The sequence below is a fragment of the Aegilops tauschii genome, chromosome 1, assembly GCF_002575655.3.
Source record: "Aegilops tauschii subsp. strangulata cultivar AL8/78 chromosome 1, Aet v6.0, whole genome shotgun sequence".
In the NCBI taxonomy this organism is placed as follows: Eukaryota; Viridiplantae; Streptophyta; class Magnoliopsida; order Poales; family Poaceae; genus Aegilops; species Aegilops tauschii.
Window position 1 is genome coordinate 446111729 of NC_053035.3, and position 18968 is coordinate 446130696.

Below are 18968 nucleotides of genomic sequence, written 5' to 3' on the forward strand. Positions count from 1 at the left end.
TCCGGTCAATCTATCGTAAGCAAGCAATGGTAACCACACATAAGCAATCACTCAAAAGATCAGAAAGAACGAGGAAAACAATTCGGAAAACTTCAAAACCAAGCAAATAACTCTTGCAACATAAAACAATTTCTAACAGTACCAAAATTAGATGGATTTGGCCTTATCAGAAAGTTTAGGTCAAGAGCTTCGCTTTGCAAAAAGAATCAACTCAAACGGAGTTACGGAACTTAAGTTATGAACAAAAGAAGTTTGAATATGAATTTGAACAAATTTTGAAATTTGAAAATTTCAAAAAGTTGACGTGACAGGTTAACTGGATAGGTGATAACAAGACGAAACTATAGGCACTGGTTTCACCTAATTTGGATGAACGAGTAAAAAGTTATGCTATTTGAAAAATCAGGGCCAAGCTGTTTTGCAGAAGAAAAATAGCTACGGCTAAAAAAAATAGATTTAACGCATAAATACAGAGAACGAATAAATATACCTAAAAGACGACTTCGGAGTGAGGAGACAACTTCCAAAAGTCCCGCCGGAGAGGAGAAATATATTTTTCTTTAAGGAATCTAGTCAAACCAAAATTTTGATTTAACCCGAATCGGATGATTTTTGAAGGCTCTATGGGTCTATATTTATTGGTGGAAAAAAGGCTTAAAGGTCAAAAGCTAGGCAATGTGGGACTAAACGTAGACGAAAAACAAAAAAAGAAGAAAAAGCGCATGGGCCTAAAGCTTCGGCCGGCCGCACGCATGCGTGCGGCAGTTTTTTTTTTCAAACACTAAAAGAAGGAAAACAATATTTTTTCTGCAAACATAACCAAATAAAACAACATGGGCCGGCAAGGGTGCACTGTGCACGTAGGCGACGGATAAAATTTGGGCGGCACATACAGTTTTTTTATTAGAAACAGAAAGGAAAACTGTATAACGAAAACAAAAATAAAGCTGTACATAGGCATATTATATATCAAAATTTTCAGAAAAAGATTTCCTACAGCATGGGCATTTTGCTAGCATTAAATAAGATCCACAAAAATTCAAATAAATCAAAGAGTGCTACTGCTCTACTAAAATCCAATAAAAATCATTTTCAAAATACAAAATTAATTCAAATTTATTTCGCTCCAATTTTCTGTTGTAGGGAATCATGTTACCCTATTTTCCATATATTTTTATTTAGGAGAAAAATAATTTGAATAAAACCCAAATACTCCAAATTGAAAATAATTTCCAAAAGGACTTTAAATTAGATCCTTTTAAACTTCCAACTCATATTTCATATGTTTTGAAGAAGTCATTTTATATTCTTTCATGAAAATCATTGAGTTGCTTGAAGTCTCTGAATTGGAAATATTTTCAAATGATATTCAAATATTTTCAACACCCCTTTTCATTTAAATAAATGGAAGAACTCATGTCATCTTCTCTCGAGGGTTTTGTGATGAAAAGAATTTGAATTCATGGAGATCATAAAAGCAAAATGAAAGTTTGGGAAAGTCCTTTTATTCCCTCTCATTTAACTTTCAAAAGATTTCGAATTCACTCACTTTCAGTCAATCAATCACACAACAATCCAACAAACAATCAAATCTATCTATTTATTATAACATTCCAAAATTTAGAATTTTGGGATGTTACAAACCTACCGCCCTTAAAATGAATCTCGTCCTCGAGATTCGGAGAGGCTAGAAAGAAATAAGTTAGGTTTGGGGTCTTCTCAAAATCCATCGATCATCTTAGGGGTCTCGGGTGCTACCCCCCTTAAAAACATTGTTACGGTTCCACCAAAACTCGTATACTCCATCCTTATTGTTGACAGTGTCGGTCTTCTCAGATCGTAAGGATAATGGGCTCTTCTGGTAGTGGCATAACCTTTTTCCTCAATTCTTCTGTATCCTTTCATCTTGGTATGGTTCTTCCATGACTGGGTCTTCTTAGCTGACGGGTCTGGCGCCAAAACCAAACAACTATCGATATCTCATGGTGGTCAACGATTTATGGTTTCTCCTGCAGGAAATGGGTCTGGTTGATCCTCACCGTATAACCTACGATTGGCAACAACTGCCGTGTACAAGGGAAACATTCTTATACCATTCTAAGGTTCAAGCAAGGTTAATACCGTCGTCTCTCTACTATAGGTAGGTCACTCAGATTTACCATCCCATATAGCAAAGCGAACAATAAGGGTAAGTCGGTATGGTGATCAATCCATCCCGCACCCAAATCATTACCTTGTATATGGTTTAGCGAATCTCGCATTCTAACACTCGGTCATCCTCGCAAGCATTGCAGAATTTCTCTTGTCGACGAACCAAGTTCGGATAAATCCATGTATTCTGCAAGCCAAACAAACATCTATCGTTCCTTCCCAACCCTCAGGTTTTGCGTAACTCCTATAAGATCGTTTGTCGATAGAATCGTAACTTCTTCCAGGGTTTTTCCTTCAGCAAGAATGTGCTTGCTTCTTGGTAGGTCCTGGGGCCTGTGGGTTATGGCCCATCTCATCACTTGTAAACCTTGAACTCATCATCGGGCAATTGATCCTTAATCCAACATCCAACTTCCTGGTATTCTTAAATCCATCCAATTGTACTGTCTTCCTTCCTTCTATTGGCACCAAACTAGGACATGATTACTCAGACTCATCATGGAATTTCCATTGATACATATTTCCAACATCATACCTCCTTTATATCCAATAGTACTTCATCTCTTCATCCTCGGGGGATATCCCACATACCGAGAAAAAAAACTTATACTTATGAAGTCCATACTCCACTTCGTGGAACATCATTATCCTTTCCAGGGTCAAGCGTCCTTACAGGGGAATATTGGCCATCTCTGCATGGCACTTCTTCAACTGGGAAACGTGAAACACATCATGAACTCCTGACAGTCCTTCGGGTGACTCCAGCTTGTTGGCCACTTCTCCCATACGCTCCAAAACTCGGTATGGTCCTACAAATCTCGGGGCTAACTTTCCCTTAACTCCAAATAGTTTAACTCCTCGCAGAGGGACACACGAAGACATGCTCTGTCTCCAATTTCATAGAATACCTCCTTTACATCCAATAATACTCCATACCCTCATATTCTTGGGGTATCCAACATATCGAGATAAAACTCATACTTATTTTGTTCGAAATCCACTTCGTGGAATATCATTACCTTTTTCCAAGGGTCAAGTTTCCTCACAGGGTACTACCACCTTTAAAATGCACAATCTTCCATAGACCATATTTCTCATATCCTCGAAAATGGTCAAAATCTTTCTTCATAGAGTAACAACTCATAGAATCCAAATCAATACCAATGATGCTAACTTTATTGATTCTCAAATTATTACAATCTCCTGCATTCCATTACATGCCTCAACCCGACACCTCACTAATAAAAGAAATGTGTCCACACTACTACTACTATTTTTCTCGTTGCACTCAACTATTTATCACAAGTCTCCGTCTCCTTGGGGCATTCTCTGGCAAAGTGCCCTGCTTCATCACAACGGAAACATATTACTTCTGACATATCTCGAGGTTTCCTTGTGATTATATAGCCTCCTGGGGTCCTCATCTTCCCTTTTGGGCAATAATTGAAGTAGTGTCCTGAATTTTTGCACCTGAAACATGTGATATGACTCAGGTCTTTCTTTGTAGAAATTGGGTTGTTCCTGGGATCCAATCTACTTCTCTTCCTGGACTTTTCCGTTCCAATCAGGGCTTCTATTTCCTGTGGGTCATACTCTACTTCCTCTGTCGGGAATTCTACTAAATCCCCATTCAGACAATTTTGGGAGATGTGTCCTTCTTCTCCACATGAATAGCATGACTTGGTGCAGGGTTTAATTGGTTCTTCTTTGGGTGTGTCCTCCACCTCTTCCTTCATCACAGATTCCTCTAAAATTTCCATGAGGGCTCTTTTCATTGCTTCTTTCTTCTGCTGGATGGTCCTTTGTACCATGGGGTAGATGTGACACTGAGAAGGGTAGTGGGTAGTCCCTTCACACAAGAAACAAGTGATTTGCCTAGTTGGGCATTCTTCAACTGGGTGACTTCCTTCACAATTTGGGCATTCATCCTTGTGTTCCTTATGGTTGTGTCCTATTTCTCCACAAGGCTTGTATGCACAAGGTTTCTTCATATCCTTTCCATAAGGCTTCAATTTCTGGGACACAAGACGAGATCTTTGTAGAGTCCACTTAAATTCTTTCCAAGTGGTTACTCCTTGCCATCCATTGATGGTTTGGTACATCCTCCACCAAGTAGCAGCACCTCTTTCAAAACATTGAAGAGCATGCCGGGTCATATCCTTTCCGACTATAGGGTTATTCTTCATGTGATCCTCCATGTTCTGAATCCATCGGTCCGTCTCCAATTGACTCATCAGTCCAGAAAATACAAGCTCATCTCCATTCATCCTCTATTGGGTCCATGGGTTTGGGGTGAGATAAGAGAGGTCGAGAGGGATGCACACAATACAAACAATAGTTTTGAAGAGACAGGTTTTTATTGTGGCTGTCGGAAAAACAACAAACAAATGACAGCTCACAAACATCGCATCTAACGTAGGTATAACAGGGGTTTGGTCTTCTAAAGGTCAATAAGTCTTCAACGCCGCCAAACTCTTCAAGTCTTGTTAATGTCTCCGATGGCTTCTTACAATCATGCTTGTCCTTCTCAAGTTCTTTTGCCAAATCATCTCTGTTGACGCGAAGTCTCTCGTGACGTCCTTTAATATTTCTAGAGTTGCGCTCCAACTTCTGGGTCTCAACACCCTTGACATGAACCATGATCCTACTGTCCTTCAGTTCCTGACGAGTCTCCGTTATCTCGAGGTTTTGCTCCTCTAGCTTGGCTACTTTCAGCTTCTGCGTCCTGAGTTCTTTACGAAACGCTTCCTTATCAAATACTATTTCCTGCAGGTCCATCTTAACTTCTTGATGTAATACTCCAGATCCTGGTGATACACCGGTCTAAAGTTAAAACTTCATCTTGCTGATAGGTGCTCCATCAGCCTTCTACCATCCAATCCTTCCATGCATCTGCATGCTTAACTCCGCACGGTGACAATAGCATAAACGGGTAATAACACCATGGTCAGCCATGTCTATGCCCATGTTACTGCCATGAGCTTTCATTCCATAACTGATATCTCCTGTCTTTGGGTTTTCTTAACAAAAACTTTGAGTTCTAATGCTCCATGTTCCGGTCTTTCTCCGGTACACCTTGGTCTCGGGTATTGACGGTTTCCATAGTCTGCCAAGTTCCATAAGGGTAGCCTTCCTATACCAATCTGGAAATTCTTCAGAGCCTTCAAATTCTCCTAATCTTCAAAGTCCTTAACCGTTGTAGGTCCAATTATAACAATGGTCGATAAAATACTCTTCATTCCGAAGTGGTCTTGGTTGTCCGATATCTTGTCCTTCTTGGAGTGGTCTCATCAGTCGAATCTTCGTGTGGTCAAAAGGGGAAAGGGGTATGGTCTCACTAAAAGGGAATATTTGAATAAGACTCAGAAAAGGAGAGAGGTAAAAGATCTTTTCGAAAAGGAAAGTTTTAGGGAAAATCCTTCCTATGGGCTTGCCAGTTTCTAGGGTCACGTCCTACAGTCAACATGTGCTCTGATACCATCTTGTAGCGACCCGACCCGAATGGATCAAGTCTCTGTGCTTAAGTGTCATCCCTGGATCGGTATGCTGACACACACAATACTCGAGGATTTATAACAGATGTAAATCACATGTATAAAGTAACGTAAATACTATTACCTCAATCCAAATAGCGGAAGTAACAAGGTTGTGGATTCCCATCAACACCAACGGCAAAGTTGAGTGTAGAAACCGTAACCCTAACGTATCACTTACTCGTCGTAAGATATCCTGCAACATGAAACGTTGCAGCCCGAAAACGGGTCAGCACATGGAATATGCTGGCAAATTCACACCATAGAGAAATGATGAACAAAGGCTATCACTACATGCATATATGGCTGGTGGAAAAGCTCTATGGTTATAATGTTTTTGCGAAAAGCCAATTTTTCCCTACTGCAAAGGAATAAATTTTATTTGACTATCATGGTGGTTGTTAAACATTGAGATGGTTGACAGCATCTCAATCCCAATTAAGTATCATCATTAACCCAACAGGATTAATTAAAGTAACATGATGAGATTCACATGATAATCCAAGTACTAGATACTCAAGTTGTCCATAACCGGGGACACGGCTAATCATGATTAGTTTATACACTCTGCAGAGGTTTGCGCACTTTTCCCCACAAGACTCGATCGCCTCCGCTTGGTTCTCGCACTACATGATGTTTGAGAAATGGATGACCGAGACACAGTCTTTCAGAAGCGTTAGCACCTTACGATGGGTAGACCGGTACACCTACATCCCCTACATCTGCTAGTCTACCACTGTAAGAGTTCACACAACTTAATCAACTATGCTAGAGCCCATAATAGCTTGTGGCTGCACACGGAAGTTTCTAGCATGAATAATCTCATGATCCCTTTGAACCTGGGTGGCGGTCCAAAAAGAAAAACAGGCAATCCTGAAATACCCAGGTACCTCAATCCACCCAGATGTGAGTTTTAGTTGCCACCTTAAGTAAACCATTAATTAACAATCTCACATCTGTCGTGAATATCTCTCAAACCCAATCCACGTCTACTAGCATAGCATAGCGATATAGGCAAACGTAGAAGTAACTCCCAAGGGTTTGATAATAAACAGGTAATAGGTACTACCTCAACTACATCCCAATACCCACAATTTAATTAGATCCTAACCATGCAATGTTTGAGGGTTGGTCTAATGCAATAAAACTGGGTAGTAAAAAGGTATGATCAAAGTGTTACTTGCCTGCAATGTTGATGAAGATGATTCGCACTCAATACTCTGGATAGATCTACTCGTCACACTCCGGTCAATCTATCGTAAGCAAGCAATGGTAACCACACATAAGCAATCACTCAAAAGATCAGAAAGAACGAGGAAAACAATTCGAAAAACTTCAAAACCAAGCAAATAACTCTTGCAACATAAAACAATTTCTAACAGTACCAAAATTAGATGGATTTGGCCTTATCAGAAAGTTTAGGTCAAGAGCTTCGCTTTGCAAAAAGAATCAACTCAAACGGAGTTACGGAACTTAAGTTATGAACAAAAGAAGTTTGAATATGAATTTGAACAAATTTCGAAATTTCAAAATTTCAAAAAGTTGACGTGACAGTTTAACTGGATAGGTGATAACAAGACGAAACTATAGGCACTGGTTTCATCTTATTTGGATGAACGAGTAAAAAGTTATGCTATTTGAAAAATCAGGGCCAAGCTGTTTTGCAGAAGAAAAAAATAGCTACGGTTAAAAAAAATTAGATCTAACGCATAAATACAGAGAACGAATAAATATACCTAAAAGACGACTTCGGAGTGAGGAGACAACTTACAAAAGTCCCGCCGGAGAGGAGAAATATATTTTTCTTTAAGGAATCTAGTCAAACCAAAATTTTGACTTAACCCGAATCGGATGATTTTTGGAGGCTCTATGGGTCTATATTTATTGGTGGAAAAAAGGCTTAAAGGTCAAAGGCTAAGCAATATGGGACTAAACGTAGACGAAAAACAAAAAAAAGAGAAAAGCGCATGGGCCTAAAGCTTCGGCCGGCCGCGCACATGGGTGCGACAGTTTTTTTTTCAAACACTAAAAGAAGGGAAAAAAATAAGAAAAGGAAAAATATTTTTTTCTGCAAACATAACCAAAAAACAACATGGGCCGGCATGGGTGCACTGTGCACGTAGGCGACGGATAAAATTTGGGCGGCACGTACAGTTTTTTATATATTAGAAACAGAAAGGAAAACTGTATAACGAAAAGAAAAATAAAATTGTACATAGGCATATTATGTATCAAAATTTTCAGAAAAAGATTTCCTACAGCTTGAGCATTTTTCTAGCATGAAATAAAATCCACAAAAATTCAAATAAATCAAAGAGTTCTACTGCTCTACCAAAATCCAATAAAAATCATTTTCAAAATACCAAAACTAATTCAAATTTATTTCTCTCCAATTTTATGTTGTAGGAAATCATGTTACCTATTTTCCATATATTTTTATTTTGGAGAAAAATAATTTGAATAAAACCCAAATATTCCAAATTGAAAATAATTTCCAAAAGGACTTTAAATTAGATCCTTTTAAACTTCCAACTCATATTTCATATGTTTTGAAGAAGTCATTTTATCTTCTCTCATGAAAATCATTGAGTTGCTTGAAGTTTCTGAATTGGAAATATTTTCAAATGATATTCAAATATTTTCAACATCCCTTTTCATTTAAATAAATGGAAGAAGTCATGTCATCTTCTCTCGAGGGTTTTGTGATGAAAAGAATTTGAATTCATGGAGATCATAAAAGCAAAATGGAAGTTTGGGAAAGTCCTTTTATTTCCTCTCATTTAACTTTCAAAAGATTTCGAATTCACTCATTTTCAGTCAATCAATCACACAACAATCCAACAAACAATCAAATCTATCTATTTATTATAACATTCCAAAATTAGAATTTTGGGATGTTACAACAGGGTGGCTATATCATTCAATTTAGTAAGATGTGCCACAACAGTTCCAGATTCATAGCCACAAAAAGGATCAGATTCAACCAAAGTAATTATATCAGGATCAATAGAGAATTCATAATCCTTATCAGTAACAAAGATAGGTGAAGTAGCATAAGCAGGATCATATTTCATTCTAGCATTCAGAGTTTTTTGTTTAAGCTTAGCTAATAATTTCTTAAGATCACTTCTATCATTGCAAGCAAGAAGTCTCTTTTAGTTTCTTCATCCATAACATAGCCCTCAGGCACAACAGGCAATTCATTTTTATTAGGGGGAGAGTCTTCATCATCAATATTATCAGTTTCAATAATTTCATTCTCTCTAGCCCTAGCAAGTTGTTCATCAAGAAATTCACCAAGTGGCACAGTAGTATCAAGCATAGAAGTAGTTTCATCATAAGTATCATGCATAGCAGAAGTGGCATCATCAATAACATGCGACATATCAGAATGAATAGCAGAAGCAGGTTTAGGTGTCGCAAGCTTACTCAAAACAGAAGGTGAATCAAGTGCAGAGCTAGATGGCAGTTCCTTACCTTCCCTCGTAGTTGAGGGATAAATTGTTGTTTTCGCGTCTTTCAAGTTCTTCAAGTGACCAGCAGATATAAATCCCAAGTGACTCAAAGAATAGAGCTATGCTCCCCGGCAACGGCGCCAGAAAATAGTCTTGATAACCCACAAGTATAGGGGATCGCAACAGTTTTCGAGGGTAGAGTATTCAACCCAAATTTATTGATTCAACACAAGGGGAGCCAAAGAATATTCTCAAGTATTAGCAGTTGAGTTGTCAATTCAACCACACCTGGATAACTTAATATCTGCAGGAAAGTATTTAGTAGCAAAGTAGTATGGAAGTAACGGTAACGGTAGCAAAAGTAATATTTTTGGGTTTTGTAGTAATTGTAACAGTAGCAACAGAAAAGTAAATAAGCGGAGAACAATATGTGAAAAGCTCGTAGGCATTGGATCGGTGATGGAGAATTATGCCGGATGCGGTTCATCATGTAACAGTCATAACATAGGGTGACACAGCACTAGCTCCAATTCATCAATGTAATGTAGGCATGTATTCCGAATATAGTCATACGTGCTTATGGAAAAGAACTTGCATGACATATTTTGTCCTACCCTCCCGTGGCAGCGGGGTCCTAGCGGAAACTAAGGGATATTAAGGCCTCCTTTTAATAGAGTACCGGACCAAAGCATTAAAACATAGTGAATACATGAACTCCTCAAACTATGGTCATCACCGGGAGTGGTCCCGATTATTGTCACTTCGGGGTTGCCGGATCATAACACATAGTAGGTGACTATAGACTTGCAAGATAGGATCAAGAACTCACATATATTCATGAAAACATAATAGGTTCAGATCCGAAATCATGGCACTCGGGCCCTAGTGACAAGCATTAAGCATAGCAAAGTCATAGCAACATCAATCTTAGAATATAGTGGATACTAGGGATCAAACCCGAACAAAACTAACTCGATTACATGATAAATCTCATCCAACCCATCACCGTCCAGCAAGCCTACGATGGAATTACTCACGCACGGCGGGTGAGCATCATGAAATTGGTGATGGAGAATGGTTGATGATGACGACGGCGACGGATTCCCCTCTCCAGAGCCCCGAACGGACTCCAGATCAAGCCCTCCCGAGAGGTTTTAGGGCTTGGCGGCGGCTCCATATCGTAAAACGCGATGAATCCTTCTCTCTGATTTTTTTCTCCCCGAACACGAATATGTGGAGTTGGAGTTGAGGTCGGTGGAGCAACAGGGGGCCCACGAGGCAGGGGGCGCGCCTAGGGGGGCAGGCGCGCCCCCCACCCTCGTGGACAGGTGGTGGGCCCCTGGGCTTGATTCTTTCGCCAATATTTTTAATATTTTCCAAAAATAAGTTCCGTGGAGTTTCAGGTCATTCCGAGAACTTTTATTTCTGCACATAAATAACGCCATGGAAAGTCTGCTGAAAACAGCGTCAGTCCGGGTTAGTTCCATTCAAATCATGCAAGTTAGAGTCCAAAACAAGGGCAAAAGTGTTTGGAAAAGTAGATACGACGGAGACGTATCAATGCCTTCCGGGGCATCCCCAAGCTTTGGCTTTTTGGAGTCCTTAGATTATCTTGGGGTGCCATGGGCATCCCCAAGCTTAGGCTCTTGCCACTCCTTGTTCCATACTCCATCAAATCTTTACCCAAAAATTGAAAACTTCACAACACAAAACTTAACAGAAAATCTCGTGAGCTCCGTTAGCGAAAGAAAACAAAACACCACTTCAAGGTACTGTAATGAACTCCTTTATTTATATTGGTGTTAAACCTACTGTATTCCAACTTCTCTATGGTTTATAAACTATTTTACTAGCCATAGATTCATCAAAATAAGCAAACAACACACGAAAAACAGAATCTGTCAAAAACAGAACAGTCTGTAGTAATCTGTAACTAACACAAACTTCTGGAATTCAGAAAAATCTACCAAAATAGGAAGACCTAGATAATTTGTTTATTGATCTACTGCAACTGGAATCAGTATTTTATCACGTTCTGCTGATTTTAAACAATTTGTTTCGTGAACAGAAAGTTTCTGGAATTTTCAGCAAGATCAAATAACTATCATCCAAGAAGATCCTATAGGTTTAACTTGGCACAAACACTAATTAAAACATAAAAACAAATCTAACCAGAGGCTAGATCAAATATTTATTCCTAAACAGAGGCAAAAAGCAAAAAAACTAAAATAAAATTGGGTTGCCTCCCAACAAGCGCTATCGTTTAACGCCCCTAGCTAGGCATAGAGTTCAATGATGCTCACAAGAAAGACAAGAATTGAAGCACAAAGAGAGCATCATAAAACATGTGATAAACACATCTAAGTCTAACAGACTTCCTATGCATAGGCATCTTATAGGCAAACAAATTATCAAGGCAAGCAAAAACTAGCATATGCAAGGAAGCGGAAAGAAACAATAGCAATCTTAACATAACGAGAGGTAATTTAGTAACATGAAAATTTCTACAATCATATTTTCCTTTCTCATAATAATTACATGTAGGATCATAAGCAAATTCAACAATATAGCTATCACAAAACATATTCTTAACACGATCCACATGTATGCAAAGTTGACACTCTTCCAAAATAGTGGGATTATCATTAACTAAAGTCATGACCTCTCCAAACCCACTTTTACCAAAAACTTCTTAAGATTGAACATTCTCCAAATATGTGGGATCTAAAGTTGACATTCTTCTAAAACCACTTTCAATATTATTGCAAACATTATTATCAATCTCATATTCATCATGGGGCTTAAATAAATTTTCAAGATCATAAGAAGAATCACCCCAATCATGATCATTGCAACAAGTAGTAGACATAGGAAAATTAGCATCCCCAAGCTTAGGGTTTTGCATATCATTAGCACAATTGACATCAATAGAATTTATAGTAACATCATTGCAATCATGCTCTTTATTCAAAGATCTATCGTGAATCACTTTATAAAGCACTTCATCACAATTTTCAGATTCACGAATTTCAAGCAAAACCTCATAAAGATAATCTAGTGCACTCAACTCACTAGCAATAGGTTCATCATAATTGGATCTCTTAAAGAGATTAGCAAGGGGATGAGGATCCATAAACTTTTAGCAAGCGAAGATGCAAGCAAAAAGAAGGCACATGGTAACACAAGATCAAACGGACGGAGGGCGAATAAAACGGCAAAGGTGAAGTGGGGGAGAGGAAAACGAGAGGCAAATGGCCAATAATGTAATGCGAGGGATAAGAGTTTGTGATGGGTACTTGGTATGTCTTGACTTGACTTGACTTGGCGTAGATCTCCCCGGCAACGGTGCCAAAAATCCTTCTTGCTACCTCTTGAGCACTGCGTTGGTTTTCCCTTGAAGAGGAAAGGGTGATGCAATAAAGTAGCGTAAGTATTTCCCTCAGTTTTTGAGAACCAAGGTATCAATCCAGTAGGAGACCACGCTCGAGTCCCACGCACCTACACAAACAAATAAGAACCTCGCAACCAACGCGATAAAGGGGTTGTCAATCGATCATCTAAGTGTTGGAAGATAATATTTTTGGTATTTTTATGATAAAGATGCAAAGTAAAATAAAAGGCAATGGAAATAGCTAAGTGTTGGAGGATTAATATGATGGAAAATAGACCCGGGGGCCATAGGTTTCACTAGTGGCTTCTCTCAAGAGCATAAGTATTACGGTGGGTGAACAAATTACTGTTGAGCAATTGATAGAATTGAGCATAGTTATGAGAATATCTAGGTATGATCGTGTATATAGGCATCACGTCCGAGATAAGTAGACCGACTCCTTCCTGCATCTACTACTATTACTCCAACCGCTATCCAGCATGCATCTAGAGTATTAAGTTCATAAGAACGGAGTAACGCTTTAAGTAAGATGACATGATGTAGAGGGATAAACTCATGCAATATGATATAAACCCCATCTTGTTATCCTCGATGGCAACAATACAATACGTGTCTTGCTGCCCCTACTGTCACTGGGAAAGGACACCGCAAGATTGAACCCAAAGCTAAGCACTTCTCCCATTGCAAGAAAGATCAGTCTAGTAGGCCAAACCAAACTGATAATTCGAAGAGACTTGCAAAGATAACCAATCAGACATAAAAGAATTCAGAGAAGATTCAAATATTGTTCATAGATAAACTTGATCATAAACCCACAATTCATCGGTCTCAACAAACACACCGCAAAAGAAGATTACATCGAATAGATCTCCATAAGAATCGTGGAGAACTTGGTATTGAGATCCAAAGAGAGAGAAGAAGCCATCTAGCTAATAACTATGGACCCGAAGGTCTGAGGTAAACTACTCACACATCATCGGAGAGGCTATGGTGTTGATGTAGAAGCCCTCCGTGATCAATGCCCCCTCCGGCAGGACGCCGGAAAAGGCCCCAAGATGGGATCTCACGGGTACAGAAGGTTGTGGCGGTGGAATTAGGTCTTTGTGGATGCTTCTGTTGGTTTGGGGGTACGTAGGTATATATAGGAGGAAGAAGTACGTCAGTGGAGCAACGTGGGCCCCACGAGGGTGGAGGGCGCGCCCAGGGGGGTAGGCGCGCCCCCTGCCTCGTGCTCTCCTGGTTGCTTTCTTGACGTAGGGTCCAAGTTCTCTGGATCACGTTCGTTCCGAAAATCACGTTCCCGAAGGTTTCATTCCATTTGGACTCCGTTTGATATTCTTTTTCTGCAAAACACTGAAATAGGCAAAAAACAACAATTTGGGCTGGGCCTTCGGTTAATAGGTTAGTCCCAAAAATGATATAAAAGTATATAATAAAGCCCGTTAAATATCCAAAACAGAATATAATATAGCATGGAACAATCAAAAATTATAGATACGTTGGAGATGTATCAAACGGCTCCCTCAGCTCGTCGATGAGCCCCATTGTCGGGCTAAAAGGCCCGGCGATGGAGCCGTCCCTTGTTGCCACACGCAGCGGAGGTAAACAAGGTGTACTTGTCACATCAGCCGCTACCAGTGGCGGATCTAGAACCTTACCAACGTGTAGGCGGCAAGCATGGGAAAAGATGATTGAACGGCACAAAAATGAGCATAATGTATATAAATATGCACTAATAAAAGTAAAATTGCAATTTTTTGTGGGGGGCCATGGCCCCCACCACCCCGCCCCTAGATCCACCACTGACCGCTACGACCGACGAGGTTGGTGCAGCACACGACCCATGGCAGACGGGGCGGCAGCGGTTCTCCCACTTTCATATGAAGAAGACAATCCCAATTGCGACAAAGAAGCAGCCGAATGCAATCGCGACGTCGGCACCTGCCGACAAAGTGGACGCCGTGAAACACAATCGCGAAGAAATGAAGTGAACTTGGGTTAGAGGATAGGAGAGGAAAGGAGTGATAGGCAAGGAGCGCGACAATGGGAGGGGTGGTGTCACATGATGGGTTTCATGGCTACGCCTTTCGTTCTTGGACGCTCAGGTTTCTGTCTTTCATTACTGGTTGGTTTTGTCGTTCTGGTACTGTCTGCTCAGCATACATCGCCCTGACAAACTTGAGAAGCTAGCCATACCAGGTTTGTCATCCACAAGACCACCTGACCCATCCGTGGGGGGGGGGATAGGGATGGATACCTTTGTTCATGGACATTGATGTTTCACTACATGTTGGTTCTGTATGGCATCACTATCTCGAGGGATGTGGGTACAAATTGACGTATCCCAAGGTAAATTTGTTTATGTTGCAAGTAATTAATAAGGAGAGATCTTTGTCTTAACATAATATGTTACCGTAACATAAAACACCCCAAAGCAAAATAAGTCTACACATCTAACTAAATGAAGGTTTGTATGATACCACGTATATGTTACTATCCGTTGTGGAGGTAGTAACATGTGCATGTTACTAGTCTAAATTAACTTCCCACTATGACTAGCCTGAGGGCACGTAAAATTATGATATCTTAGGAGTGTCAAATAGAATAAGTGTTGAGGTGGAGAAGAGAGAAACTATAAGAAAATACTTGCCTTCTCTTAATTAAAAGATGGCCTCTTAGCAATAATTGTCTCACCACATATTTAGTGATACCTTGTTATCAAAGATAAGACTAGAAAATAACTATTGTATATCATATTTTATTGTCTTCTCATGATTACATGACGGACCTAAGACAAGACTGTTTTATTAACCATTGAACATGCCCTTATGCAGCCTTCACATGTACGTGCACAAAGTCACACGTCTTGGGCCTCCACAGGAAAAATCCTGTCGGCTGAGCGTTCCGTGCTGGATTGATTCGTTTGTTGGAGCGACCGAGCACGAAGGAGTCTTTTCACTTCGAACTTGCGGGTAGCTTTGTTTGGTCTGGACGGTCAAGAGGTAAACAATAGATACTATAGGAAACATCTTTCAGTTACTGCAGCTTTTCTTTCCCGGCCCTCTCACAAGGCGGCCAAGCTAGAAAGCCCCCCGGTTGATCTTCGTCGGCGAGCCTGTGAATTCGTCTCTCCTCTGACTACCTCTCCAGAGGCCGATGATTGGGAAGGGAACCTAGTGCCTTGACTCTAGCTAGTAGATAGGTAGGGTTTTAGTCATCATAGGGGCGACGCTCGGACGGATGGCGGCGCTTCTTCTTCGAGTCAGTCTTTCGGGCTCTGATCCTTCTCAAGTTCGTCCATCAGGATGGATTAGACGGAGCTATGACGTAGATTCCTGCCATCTCCTCGGGGCGATGAGGTTAGGGTTTCTCGCGAGACGTACGCAACGGCGAGATTTGGTGTCGGGTTCTTCAGATCGATTTAAGGACTCAACGGCGAGGACTGCGGCTCTGGGGCACTGGTCCTTAGGGGCACATGCACGAAGACTTTCCGGCTATCATCGATAAGCAGGTTAGGCCGGCTTTAGTATGGGAGCAGCAACAATGGCGTGATGGTTGCTTGTTCTGGCGGTGCCAGTGGTCATCCGGTGGTCCATGGACCTCGATGTAATTTTTATCATGTTTGAGCACTATTGTAGTTAAGCCCTACGCAAAAAGTTTAAACCCACTTTTGTTGACACAGTTATGAACCATTGCCTTGCTAATGTATGTATAGGGCCCAGGAATGCAAACCTTCTGGCAAAAGCAATCATATGCGAAGCGAAGCCTATACCACAAGTGACTCTTGAAGCAAACATTTGCGATATACAAAATGCCCCAAATTGTTATTTCATACAAATTGCGTGGGAAAATACATCTATCACACACACTGTACGGTAACGTAATGTTTGTTGTGCGATCGACAATAGAGACGATTGCTCGATGTAGCTTGTGTGCAAAAAGTTGTGTACCACAAATATTTAATCTACCGCGTTGTTCGTGATGCAAACAATATGACACACATTAAAGAACTGCAAAAATGTGTGTGGTGCTATCACTATCCACATGTTTTTACTTACTAAGTGTGTGCCATGGTGTTCCTAGCACCCACGCTCTTCGGTGGTGCACCGTATTCGATGCATCCTTAAGCACACATGGTTAAGTGGGGGGGGGGGGGGGTGCAATTGTGAACAATTGCACACATTATTCATCAGAGAAATGTGTGTGTTATTGGTTCCGATCGCACACGTGTGCACCGTAATGTACATTTGGGAAAGTCCTTTTATTCCCTCTTAGCTGAATATCCAATTAAACTAAAAAAATTCAGATCCTAGTCAAAACTAGCTAAAAGCAAGCGATGCAAGTAAATTTTCAATTACTCCTACTTAAGTAATTAACATTCAAAAATTTAGAATTTTGAGATGTTACAACAAAAATCTCAGAATCTATTCGCATGCTCAAGCAAATGTCTTATGTGTTGCCAAATAAATTTATGGGCGTTGATCTTTTCAATGAAAGGAAGAAGTCATTGATTGAGAACATCGTAATCATGCAGAGGTCGGGGGTGATCCAACTTTACTATAAAAATGTACCTGGTGCATCCGAATCTGACACAGAGCTGAGGCGACCAAGTTATTTATTCTTGCCCATGCACTAGTGAATATAAGATACGCTTGTCCTTTCCTGGTGTTACTAATACAGAACAAACACAGAAACAATGGGAAACATCTTTTGAATGGTTCACCCAACTTTTCGGTTGCATATCATTTTTGTTCCTTTGTCTTGTCGTCCGTGCAAAGCTGGCAAATGGCAGGCCCAGAGCAATATCCGGCCGACTGACTGGTTGAGTTGGTATGTGTGTTGTTTTGTTAAATAGATGCTAGCCTTTGTGTCCATATGGGTATGCTTGGGCTTTCTTGCGGATGTATGTTTGTTCATTCATGCACTGCTGGACGATCTCCTCACCGACCACCAACAGCGCACCCGAAATCATATGGGAGTTGTTTCTTTTGTCACAATTACAAGATAAGGGAAGGCCCAGCTGGTCTTTGCGACTTGATGGGTTCATGTTCATGATAATGCCCATTGGGGATAATTCATAAAATGGGTGTTTACTAGATGTGATGGCCATAACTTGCATAACTTACCGGCTGCATTTGGTTCATTCTCTTATATATTCTTATTCATACTAATGCCTTATGGGGATGATTTATAAAATGAACATTTATTAGACGTGCTGCCCATAGCGTCACTTACCTTCCTGGTTGTAGTTGGTATGTCATCTAGTGTGTGGGGGGGGGGGGGCAAGGGGCAAACCGAATTAGGGTGGAACAACCCCCCCCCCCCCCCCCAACCCAATTCAGCCATCTAAAAGGCAGGAAATATTCTTCCCCAAGTAGGATTCAACCCCCCCCTCCTTTGGGGACGCCGCTTGGCCCACTTGGGGCTGCCCTCTTGGGTCAGTCCAAGAGGGAATTCTCCCATAAAATCCGGAATTTTGGGGGAGTTTGTAGAACATTCTTAAAAAAATCATTTATAGATCTGAAACTTTTTCGTACATGCTATACCTTTTAGAAATTCTCGAAACCCTTCCGGGACTATCCAAAAAAAATTTGGATCCATCCGAAACCATTTTGGTGCTCATTCTCTCACTCCTCTACTTATCATAATTACTACTCCCTCTATTTCTAAATATAAGGGCCTCTTTGATTCGTAGGATTTTGAAAACATAGGAATAGGAAAAGCATAGGGTTGGAGTGGCATGCCCACTTGAATCCTATAGGATTAGCAATGAGTGTTTGATGTCACAGGAAAAGTAAAGGAATTGTAAAAAGAGGTTGGGGTGGATGTTAGATTTCCTATGAAATGTTGTACAAAAGATTCCATAGGAAAAATTCCTATAGGATCCAATCCTGTGAATCAAAGGACCAACATAGGAAAAAATCCTAAGGATTTCAATCCTCTAGAAATCCTATAAAATTCCTTTGAATCAAAGGAGCCCTAAGACTTTTTGTAGATTCCAATACAAAGTACATACAGAGCAAAATGAGTGAATCTACACTCTAAAATGCGTCTATATACATCCGTATGTAGTCCATATTGAAATCTCTAAAAGATCTAATATTTAGAAACGGAGGGAGTAGTTGTTAAGCATGTGATCCTGCAGGTTCGGAAATAAACGGACATGACGCGGAACACTTTTCGGTCAATAGTTAATAGCGGGATCTAGAAACCCTTGTTAACTCCCACATATTCATGAAGTTCTCAAGCGAACCTTTTGTTCCACCATTCCCTTTGCTTCGCGATACGTTACAAAAATCTGAGCCGAGATATTATCAGTATCCATATATGTATTGTTTGCGGAGTAAAATAAAATAATGACATTTTTTGGAGATTCATGTTGTATATAATAACTATTTGGAAGTTTATATGTATTAACAACTGATTACATAAGTAGAC